Here is a 12127-nt window from a genome sequence, read left to right as displayed (position 1 = left end):
TTGGTAGCTGCACTTTATCAAGAGCCCAGGAGCCCGGCTTCCCAGGAGTCCCAGTGACAAAACCCCAAATGCCAGGTTCCACTGCCTTTCTTTGAAAGCCTTTAGAAGTAAAACTCTGAAGTGTTAGCAGAGAGGAATATTGTTATGAGAAAGAAGTGTTCTGATATTACAAAGCTATCAAGATCTTGGTTCTTTAGGAATGCTAGAAGAATTGTTTTCCCCTTAAAGAGATCCCCCCAAAGTTCTGTGCTTAAACTGTAGGAGAAGACTAAAACCTTGAAAGCTTCTGAACATGACCAAAACTTTGAAAAAAAGATAAATCTGGCTGTTTTCTCATATTCTAGGTTGACATCTCTCATAGGCAAAATACTATGAAATGCTCGACTTTTGTAGATTCAGCAAATAAGTAATTGTACTTTCACTAATAATGACCCCAGCATCTTCCATTTATTCTAATAAGTGTGTTATCTGAATGTAAATGCTAATTTTCTGAGGCAGAAAGTGTGGGACCTACAAGAGAATCTGTTTAATATGTGTAGAGGATCCTGCTAGCTTCCCAGTTTTCTACCCTTAAGGCAAAATTGTAAAGAAGCAAGGCACAGGATGGTGGCTTTCATCAGCTTTCCCAAAAGGTGTTGAACTGTGAAGGAAGTGCTCAGTGTATCTGGGGCTTCTGGTGCTGTTCACCTGGGTCCCCCAAACTGAGGCTGTTCTCCAGTCATCACCTGGGGCACCTTGTGAACAGCCTATGGAGTTATGAAGAACATGTCTGCTAACTTAAAGGAAGAAAAACAAGTTATGGGGAACTTCTAGCACACACTCACTGGGTCCTGGCTCTTCCTGTGGGAGTTCTACAGAAAGTACAAACCATTGACCTAGGATATTGTTGTTAGTTGACAACTTTGTGGGAGCATCTAACTGAAAGATGCCTGTTCACCCACCTTCTCAAAGAGAGTTAGGTCAAACCTAGAAAACCTAGAGCAATGTTTTCTTTTTAAAAATATGTTCTCCTTATTTGTTTTACAAAAGTAATGTGGGATTAGTGGGGAGAATTTGGAAAATACAGAAAAGCACAAAAGAAAAAATGTCTAAATCTATATCATCCTGAACCCGGAGATAACCACCTTCAATGTATCCTTCCTGTCTTTTTTCTCTGTATTTAGATATAATAAATGGTAGCATACAGTACATATTATTTTAGAAACTACTTTCTACTTACCAATTTTGTGAACATTTCTCATATAAGTAAACATTCTTTTTTTTTAACATCTTTATTGGAGTATAATTGCTTTACAATGGTGTGTTAGTTTCTGCTTTACAACAAAGTGAATCAGTTATACATATATGTATGTCCCCATATCTCGTCCCTCTTTCATTTCCCTCCCTCCCACCCTCCCTATCCCACCCCTCTAGGTGGTCACAAACCACCTAGCTGATCTCCCTGTGCCATGCGGCTGCTTCCCACTAGCTATCCACCCTATGTTTGGTAGTGTATATATGTCCATGCCACTCTCTCACTTCGTCACAGCTTACCCTTCCCCCTCCCCGTATCCTCAAGTACATGCTGTAGTAGGTCTGTGTTTTATTCAAGTCCTACCCCTAGTCTCTTCATGACATTTTTTTTTCTTAGATTCCGTATATATGTGTTAGCATACGGTATTTGTTTTTCTCCTTCTGACTTACTTCACTCTGTATGACAGACTCCAGGTCCATCCACCTCACTACAAATAACTCAGTTTCATTTCTTTTTATGGCTGATTAATATTCCATTGTATATATGTGCCACATCTTCTTTATCCATTAATCTGTTGATGGACACTTAGGTTGCTTCCATGTCCTGGCTATTGTAAATAGAGTTGCAATGAACATTTTGATACATGACTCTTGTGGAATTATGGTTTTCTCAGGGTATATGCCCAGTAGTGGGATTGCTGGGTCGTATGGTAGTTCTATTTGTAGTTTTTTAAGGAACCTCCATACTGTTGTCCATAGTGGCTGTTTCAATTTACATTCCCACCAGCAGTACAAGAGTGTTCCCTTTTCTCCACACCCTCTCCAGCATTTATTGTTTCTAGATTTTTTTTTTTTTTTCAGTATGCGGGCCTCTCACTGTTGTGGCCTCTCCCATTGCGGAGCACAGGCTCCGGATGCGCAGGCTCAGCAGCCATGGCTCACGGGCCCAGCCACTCCGTGGCATGTGGGATCCTCCTGGACCAGGGCACAAACCCGTGTCCCCTGCATCGGCAGGTGGACTCTCAACCACTGTGCCACCAGGGAAGCCCTGTTTCTAGATTTTTTGATGATGGCCATTCTGACCGGTGTGAGGTGATATCTCATTGTAGTTTTGATTTGTACTTCTCTAATGATTAATGATGTTGAGCATTCTTTCATGTGTTTGTTGGCAATCTGTATATCTTCTTTGGAGAAATGTCTATTTAGGTCTTCTGCCCATTTTTGGATTGGGTTGTTTGTTTTTTTGTTATTGAGCTGCATGAGTTGCTTATAAATTTTGGAGATTAATACTTTGTCAGTTGCTTCATTTGCAATTATTTTCTCCCATTCTGAGGGTTGTCTTTTGGTCTTGTTTATGGTATCCTTTACTGTGCAAAAGCTTTTAGGTTTCATTAGGTCCCATTTGTTTATTTTTGTATTTATTTCCATTTCTCTAGGAGGTGGGTCAAAAAGGATCTTGCTGTGATTTATGTCAGAGTGTTCTGCCTATGTTTTCCTCTAAGAGTTTGATAGTGTCTGGCCTTACATGTAGGTCTTTAACCCATTTTGAGTTTATTTTTGTGTATGGTGTTAGGGAGTGTTCTAATTTCATACTTTTACAGGTAGCTGTCCAGTTTTCCCAGCACCACTTATTGAAGAGGCTGTCTTTTCTCCACTGTATATTCTTGCCTCCTTTATCAAAGATAAGGTGACCATATGTGTGTGGGTTTATCTCTGGGCTTTCTATCCTGTTCCATTGATCTATATTTCTGTTTTTGTGCCAGTACCATACTGTCTTGATTACTGTAGCTTTGTAGTATAGTCTGAAGTCAGGGAGCCTGATTCCTCTAGCTCTATTTTTCGTTCACAAGATTGCTTTGGCTATTCGGGGTCTTTTGTGTTTCCATACAGATTGTGAAATTTTTTGTTCTAGTTCTGTAAAAAATGCCAGTGGTAATTTGATAGGGATAGCATTGAATCTGTAGGTTGCTTTGTGTAGTAGAGTCATTTTCACAATGTTGATTCTTCCAATCCAAGAACATGGTATATTTCTCCACCTATTTGTATCACCTTTAATTTCTTTCATCAGTGTCTTATAGTTTTCTGCATACAAGTCTTTTGTCTCCTTAGGTAGGTTTATTCCTAGATATTTTATTCTTTTTGTTGCAATGGTAAATGGGAGTGTTTTCTTAATTTCACTCTCAGATTTTTCATCATTAGTGTATAAGAATGCCAGAGATTTCTGTGCATTAATTTTGTATCCTGCAACTTTACCAAATTCATTGATTAGCTCTAGTAGTTTTCTGGTAGCATCGTTAGGATTCTCTAAGTATAGTATCATGTCATCTGCAAACAGTGACAGCTTTACTTCTTCTTTTCCTATTTGGATTCCATTTATTTCTTTTTCTTCTCTGATTGCTGTGGCTAGAACTTCCAAAATTATGTTGAATAAGAGTAGTGAGAGTGGGCAACCTTGTCTTGTTCCTGATCTTAGTGGAAATGGTTTCAGTTTTTCACCATTGAGAACGATGCTAGCTGTGGGTTTGTCATATATAGCCTTTATTATGTTGAGGAAAGTTCCCTGTATGCCTACTTTCTGCAGGGTTTTTATCATAAATGAGTGTTGAATTTTGTCAAAAGCTTTCTCTGCATCTATTGAGATGATCATATGGTTTTTCTCCTTCAATTTGTTGATATGGTGTATCACGTTGATTGATTTGCGTATATTAAAGAATCCTTGCATTCCTGGAATAAACCCCACTTGATCATGGTGTATGATCCTTTTAATGTGCTGTTGGATTCTGTTTGCTAATATTTTGTTGAGGATTTTTGCATCTATGTTCATCAGTGATGTTGGCCTTTAGTTTTCTTTCTTTGTGACGTCTTTGTCTGGTTTTGGTATCAGGGTGATGGTGGCCTCATAGAATGAGTTTGGGAGTGTTTCTCCATCTGCTATCTTTTGGAACTGCTTGAGAAGGATAGGTGTTAGCTCTTCTCTAAATGTTTGATAGAATTCGCCTGTGAAGCCATCTGGTCCTGGGCTTTTGTTTGTTGGAAGATTTTTAATGACAGTTTCAATTTCAGTGCTTGTGATTGGTCTGTTCATATTTTGTATTTCTTCCTGGTTCAGTCTCGTCTGGTTGTACATTTCTAATAATTTGTCCATTTCTTCCAGGTTTTCCATTTTATTGGCATATAGTTGCTTTCAGTAATCTCTCATGATCCTTTGTATTTCTGCGGTGTCTGTTGTTACTTCTCCTTTTTCATTTCTAATTCTATTGATTTGAGTCTTCTCCGTTTTTTTCTTGATGAGTCTGGCTAATGGCTTATCAATTTTGTTTATCTTCTCAAAGAACCAGCTTTTAGTTTTATTGATCTTTGCTATCATATCCTTCATTTCTTTTTCATTTATTTCTGATCTGATATTTATGATTTCTTTCCTTCTGCTAAATTTGGGGTTTTTTTGTTCTTCTTTCTCTAATTGCTTTAGGTGCAAAGTTAGGTTGTTTATTCGAGATGTTTCCTGTTTGTTAAGGTATGATTGTATTGCTATAAACTTCCCTCTTAGAACTGCTTTTGCTGCATCCTATAGGTTTTGGGTCGTTGTGTCTCCATTGTCATTTGTTTCTAAGTATTTTTTGATTTCCTCTTTGATTTCTTCAGTGATCACTTCGTTATTAAGTAGTGTATTGTTTAGCCTCCATGTGTTTGTATTTTTTACAGATCTTTTCCTGTAATTGATATCTAGTCTCATAGCGTTGTGATTGAAAAAGATACTTGATATGATTTCAATTTTCTTAGATTTACCAAGGCTAGATTTGTGACCCAAGATATGATCTATCCTGGAGAATGTTTCATGAGCACTTGAGAAAAATGTGTATTCTGTTTTTGGATGGAATGTCCTATAAATATCAATTAAGTCCATCTTGTTTAATGTATCATTTGAAACTTGTGTTTTCTTATTTATTTTCATTTTGGATGACCTGTCCATTGGTGAAAGTGGGGTGTTAAAGTCCCCTACTATGATTGTGTTACTGTCGATTTCCCCTTTTATGGCTGTTAGTATTTGCCTTATGTATTGAGGTGCTCCTATGTTGGGTGCATAAATATTTACAATTGTTATATCTTCTTCATGGATTGATCCCTTGATCATTATGTAGTGTCCTTCTTTGTCTCTTGCAATAGTCTTTATTTTAAAGTCTATTTTGTCTGATATGAGATTTGCTGCTCCAGCTTTCTTCTGATTTCCATTTGCATAGAATATCTTTTTCCATCCCCTCACTTTCAGTCTGTATGTGTCCCTAGGTGTGAAGTGGGTCCCTTGTAGACAGCATATATATGGGTCTTGTTTTTGTATCCATTCAGCTAGTCTGTGTCTTTTGGTGGGAGCATTTAATCCATTTACATTTAAGGTAATTATCGATATGTATGTTCCTATTACCATTTACTTAATTGTTTTGAGTTTGTTCTTGTAGGTCTTTTCCTTCCCTTGTGTTTCTTGCCTAGAGAAGTTCCTTTAGCATTTGTTGTAAAGCTGGTTTGGTGGTGCTGAACTCTCTCAGCTTTTGCTTGTCTGTAAAGGTTTTAATTTCTCCATCAAATCTGAATGAGATCCTTGCTGGGTAGAGTAATCTTGGTTGTAGGTTTTTATCCTTCATCACTTTAAATATGTCCTGCCACTCCCTTCTGGCTTGCAGAGTTTCTGCTGAAAGATCAGCTGTTAACTTTATGGGGATTCCCTTGTGTGTTATTTGTTGTTTTTCCCTTGCTGCTTTTAATATGTTTTCTTTTTATTTAATTTTTGATAGGTTGCTTAATAGGTGTCTTGGTGTGTTTCTACTTGGATTTATCCTGTATGGGACTCTCTGTGCTTCCTGGACTTGATTGACTATTTCCTTTCCCATATTAGGGAAGTTTTCAACTATAATCTCTTAAAATATTTCTCATTCCCTTTCTTTTTCTCTTCTTCTTCTGGGACCTCTATAATTTGAATGTTGGTGCATTTAATGTTGTCCCAGAGGTCTCTGAGACTGTCCTCAGTTCTTTTCATTCTTTTTTCTTTATTCTGCTCTGCAGTAGTTATTTCCATTATTTTATCTTCCATGTCACTTATCCGTTCTTCTGCCTCAGTTATTCTGCTATTGATCCCATCTAGAGTATTTTTAATTTCATTTATTGTGTTGGTCATCATTGCTTGCTTCCTCTTTATTTCTTCTAGGTCCTTGTTAAATATTTCTTGTGTTTTGTCTATTCTATTTCCAAGATTTTGGATCATCTTTACTGTCATTATTCTGAATTCTTTTTTAGGGAGACTGTCTATTTCCTCTTCATTTGTTAGATCTGGTGGGTTTTTACCTTGCTCCTTCATCTGCTGTGTGTTTTTCTGTCTTTTCATTTTGCTTACTGTGTTTGGGGTCTCCTTTTTGCAGGCTGCAGGTTCATAGTTCCTGTTGTTTTTGGTGTCTGTCCCCAGTGGCTAAGGTTGGTTCAATGTGTTAAGTAGGTTTCCTGGTTGGGGGGACTAGTGCCTCTGTTCTTGTGGATGAGGCTGGATCTAGTCTTTCTGGTGGGCAGGTCCACGTCTGGTGGTGTGTTTTGGGGTGTCTGTAGCCTTATTATGATTTTAGGCAGCCTCTCTGCTAATGGATGGGGCTGTAGTCCTGTCTTGCTAGTTGTTGGGCATAGGGTGTCCAGCACTGTAGCTTGCTGGTCATTGAGTGAAGCTGGGTCTTGGTGTTGAGATGGAGATCTCTGGGAGATTTTCAGCATTTGATATTACATGGAGCTGGGAGGTCTCTTGTGGACCAGTGTCCTGAAGTTGGTTCTCCCACCTCAGAGACACAGCCCTGATGCCTGGCTAGAGCACCAAGAGCCTTTAATCCACACGGCTCAGAATAAAAGGGAGAAAAAATAGAAAGGAAATGAAGGAAGGAAGGAAGGGAGGGAGGGAGGAAGGAAGAGAGAAAGAAAGAAGATAAAATAAAGTAGGATAAAATAATGTTATTAAAATAAAAAATATTAAGAAGAAAAATTTTTTAAAGTAAAAAAAAAAATCGGGTCGGTCTAACACTAGGACAAATGGTGAAAGCAAAGCTATACAGACAAAATCTCACACAGCAGCACACACATACACACTCACAAAAAGAAAAAAGGAGAAAATAATAGTATATCTTGCTCCCAAAGTCCACCTCCTCAACTTGGGATGATTCGCTGTCTATTCAGGTTTTCCAGAGATGCAGGGCACTTCAAGTTGATTGTGGAGCTTTAATCTGCTGCTTCTGAGGCTGCTGGGAGAGACCTCCCCCTCTCCTCTTTGTTCGCACAGCTCCTGGGGTTCAGTTTGGACTTGGACCCGCCTCTGCGCGTAGGTCGCCCAAGGGCGTCTGCTCTTCGCTCAGACAGGACGGGGTTAAAGGAGCAGCTGATTCGGGGGCTTTGGCACACTCAGGCCGTGGGGGGAGGGAGGGGTACGGATGCCGGGCGACCCTGCGGCAGCAGAGGCCAGCATGACGTTGCACCAGCCTGAGGCGCGCCGTGCGTTCTCCCAGGTAAGTTGTCCCTGGATTCCGGGACCCCGACAGTGGCGGGCTGCACAGGCTCCCGGGAGGGGAGGTGTGGAGAGTGACCTGTGATCGCACACAGGCTTCTTGGTGGTGGCAGCAGCAGTCTTAGCGTCTCATGCCCGTCTCTGGGGTCCGCGCTGATACCCACGGCTTGCGCCCGTTTCTGGAGCTCCTTTAAGCAGCGCTGTTAACCCCTCTCTTCGTGCCCAGGAAGCAAAGAGGGAAGAAAAGGTCTCTTGCCTCTTCGGCAGCTCCAGACTTCTCCCGGACTCCCTCCCGGCCAGCCGTGGTGCACTAGTCCCTTCAGGCTGTGTTCACGCCGCCAACCCCAGTCCTCTCTCTGGGATCCGACTGAAGCCCGAGCCTCAGCTCCCGGCCCCCGCCCACCCCGGCGGGTGAGCAGACGAGCCTCTCGGGCTGTTGAGTGCCGGTCGGCACCGATCCTCTGCGGAATCTCTCCGCTTTGCCCTCCGCACCCTGTGGCTGCGCTCTCCTCCGCGGCCCCGGAGCTTCCCCCTCCGCCACCCGCAGTCTCCGCCGGCGAAGGGGCTTCTAGTGTGTGGGAACCTTTCCTCCTTCACAGCTCCCTCCCACGGGTGCAGGTCCCGTCCCTATTCTTTTGTCTCTGTTTATTCTTCTTTCTTTTGCCCTACCCAGGTACGTGGGGCGTTTCTTGCCTTTTGGGAGGTCTGAGGTCTTCTGCCAGCGTTCAGTGGGTGTTCTATAGGAGCAGTTCCACGTGTAGATGTATTTCTGATGTAGCTGTGAGGAGGAAGGTGATCTCCGCGTCTTACTCTTCCGCCATCTTCCTGGACTCCCCAGTAAACATTCTTTTATGATGTGATTCTTTACAACTGCATAGTATTGCCTCTCATGATGAACCTTAATTTATTCACTCAGTTCCCGATTCTTGGACATGTAGGTGCTTCCAGTTATTTGCCCACAACTATTATGTTAATTTCAATCAATGCTATAGTTAACATCCTTGGTAATAAATCCTGTTGGTTCTTTAGAATGAACTCCTAGAAGTAGAATCACTGGATCAAGACTCACTATGCACATTGAAACCCGCTGATACATGTGGCCAAATTGTCCTCCTATCCCCACCCTAAAGTTTGCCTCAACTCACACCCCTACGAGCCAGCTAGAATCCCCCAAATAATAATTTCTACATAAGCCTTTCTCCAGGACCAGAACTAACCCTGCCAACATTTTGAAAAAGAAAATGGCAAATTTTGTATCCAATGTTCCCACTTTTCCCCATTATTGAGATTTTCTTTCTTATGTATTAGCCTCCTCTTTCTTAATTTACCATCCAACCCTACTCTCAGTAAAGTAACTAAGACATTCATTTACACCCAGGTATCAATGACTAATGAGGTAAAATATTACACTATACATCTTAATCACAAACAAAACCAGAGAAATACATTTCTTATAAGGTTTCACTTCATTATCAAGCTAAAGATGAGTTACTGTGAGGTGGAGAAAGCCCCAGAGGTAGTAAAACAGAGGCCAGGTGTTTTGGGATTTTGTTCTTGATTGTTTTGGTTTATTGAAGTATAGTTGATTTACAATGTGTTAGTTTCTAGTATACAGCAAAGTGATTCGGTCATATACATATTTCAGATTCATTTCCATTATAGTTTATTACTGTATTCTTACTCCTAAAGCTGTTCTTTGGCAAGTCTCACTTTTATGGAGAGGAAAATGAAGTTCACAGCCTCTTCTTTCTCCGCCCAACTCCTCAGGAAAATCTTGGTGTTTTCTGCTAAGTCTCCTCACCCTCCCACTAATAAGTATGAATTCAGTGGAGTAAACCATGCAGAGAGGACTTCCCTGGTGGCGCAGTGGTTAGGAATCTGCCTGTCAATGCAGGGGACATGGGTTTGAGCCCTGGTCTGGGAAGATCTCACATGCCGTGGAGCAACTAAGCCCATGCACCACAACTACTGAGCCTGCGCTCTAGAGCCTGTGAGCCACAACTACTGAGCCCATGTGCCACAACTACTGAAGCCCACGTGCCTAGAGCCTGTGCTCCACAACAAGAGAAGTCACTGCAGTGAGAAGCCTGTGCACTGCAATGAAGAGTAGCCCCCACTCGCTACAACCAGAGAAAGCCTGAGCGCAGCAACAAAGACCCGATGCTGCCAAAAATAAATAAATTAATTAATTAATTTTTAAAAATCCATGCAGAGAAGTCTGAAAAGGGTATAAGAGAAAGGGAAGAGGATAGTTCTGAGAATAGATTTGAGGCCAGGAGGGAGAAGAGACAGGGAGTGGATTTCAGAGAGAGTTTGGGGAAATTTTTGAGAAGGGAATTTTCTGTACTAATAATAACAGAAGTTGGGAAAGAGGATTTTTTTTTTTTTCAGTTTTTCTGTGCATTATCCATGTAATACCTTCGGATGCTTTCCTAGATGTCCATTGGTTTCAGTCAAACTTTTCTATCGGATTGATATTTCTTTCACTGTAACATTGTCAAAAACCTAACCACGAGATGTTTGGGCTTTATATAGGTTACAGTAGGAGCATGTCTCTGGAGCTTGACAGTATTTATGTATAATAATTAAGAGCTGATTTCTAAAAGTGTATTTATATTTAGTAGCTAATTTTAATTGTTTCCTTCAAATCTTCCCCGAAGTGTAATTTCAGTAGACATAACCCTGAAATAAAAATATGGGCTGCCATTCATTTGGGCTGCCTCTTGGACATATTTTGATTCATAGAAGAGTATGTGCCAAAATCAGTCAGCTCAGTTTGGCATTTATCAAATGCCCAGGATTAGTCAGGCACTATGTCTGACACTTAGGGGAATATATGTGACTTGATATATTGATCCAACATGACCAGTAGGTTATAATCAAAGCACAGTTTAATTTTTATCTCCCTCTGACCTTTTAAAGTACATTCAGTAGGGAAATACATGCTGAAACTTCTGAAGCCTCTGATGAAAACTTGTCCTCTCCATTAGCTGCCTGATGTCTCCTCAGCACCTGGTTCCCCAAAGGTCCACTTCACACATGACTCTCAATGCTCAGGTCCCCTCTGCCAGGTATTCCTATTGGTGGGAACTCATCATAGATCTAGAATATCTGGCCTCTTGGACAAACTCACCGATTCCTTGCCTGTAAAAAGAGCTGACCTCCAAATGCATATTCTCGCATTCTCTCTCTCTCTCTCTCTCTCTCTCTCATTGACCTGTTCTAGACCACATTAAATTTCACAAGTATGACTTTGGCTGTACTCTATGGTGTACCCACCACACCCCAACTTTGTGCTTTTTATTTGTGCATTGAGGAGGGAGAGGAGTATGTCCTCACAGCAGAGAAAAAAATTTTTTTCTCCTAAGAAATAGCATCACAAATCTCTCTCTCTCTACTTTGATTCCTTTTTATAGCCCTTCATCTGATTGAGGTGGCTAAGAATCATGGAACTGCTTGTCAAAGATTCCCTTTTTAAACTCTACAGAGTGATGTGGTGTCTCACTTTTGTGTGCAGCATCTATTGTATCTCGAATCTCGGTTGAAACTTTAAATTTAACATCCTATTATTACACAAAAACATAAAGGTACAGTTCCTGTTCTTGAGAAATTGAGAGGAGATTAAAGAAGACACAAATGTATAAACAGATCATTTCAATACAATGTGACAAGCGTCCGACAGAGAAATGTGCAGGGGACCGTGAGGGCAAGGAGACAGCTTCTGATACACATCGCCACTATTTTCCCTCAAACGTTACCTGGAGGAAAGCCACACACAAAAGAATAAGGAGTCTGTAGCTTTCAAGTGCGCTGAAAGAATGTGGTATCTTCTTGGGAACTTCATGCTTCAGAACAAATGCTATTGATTTATCCCCACTTACTCAGTGCCTGGAGGAATGAATAAATTATGGGTTGGGGATAATACTGTATAATTGGTTAAAGTGGATAGAAAAAGGACCCTTTTTTTTTTCCCCATTACGCAGGCCTCTCACTGTTGTGGCCTCTCCCGTTGCGGAGCACAGGCTCCGGACGCGCAGGCTCAGCGGCCATGGCTCACGGGCCCAGCCGCTCTGCGGCATGTGGGATCCTCCCGGACCGGAGCACGAACCCGCGTCCCCCGCATCGGCAGGCGGACTCTCAACCACTGCGCCACCAGGGAAGCCCAAAACGACCCTTTTTTAAGGGTTTGAAAGGAAGTCCAGAAATCTTGGCAGACAAATGTGGAAATAGTCATGCTCTATGAATCTTACTTAAGATGTTGTAGAAACAAGGCTGGTTCTGGGGCCTGGACCACTCGCATGTATCTCACTCCAGTGCTCTTGGCTCCACACATCAGTGACCATATAGAGGACATTTGGACAAACACTG

This window comes from Kogia breviceps, chromosome 1 (genome assembly GCF_026419965.1).
Source record: "Kogia breviceps isolate mKogBre1 chromosome 1, mKogBre1 haplotype 1, whole genome shotgun sequence".
NCBI classification, from domain to species: Eukaryota; Metazoa; Chordata; class Mammalia; order Artiodactyla; family Physeteridae; genus Kogia; species Kogia breviceps.
The sequence above is the reverse complement of the archived record's forward strand: the minus strand, read 5'-3'. Positions refer to the sequence as shown.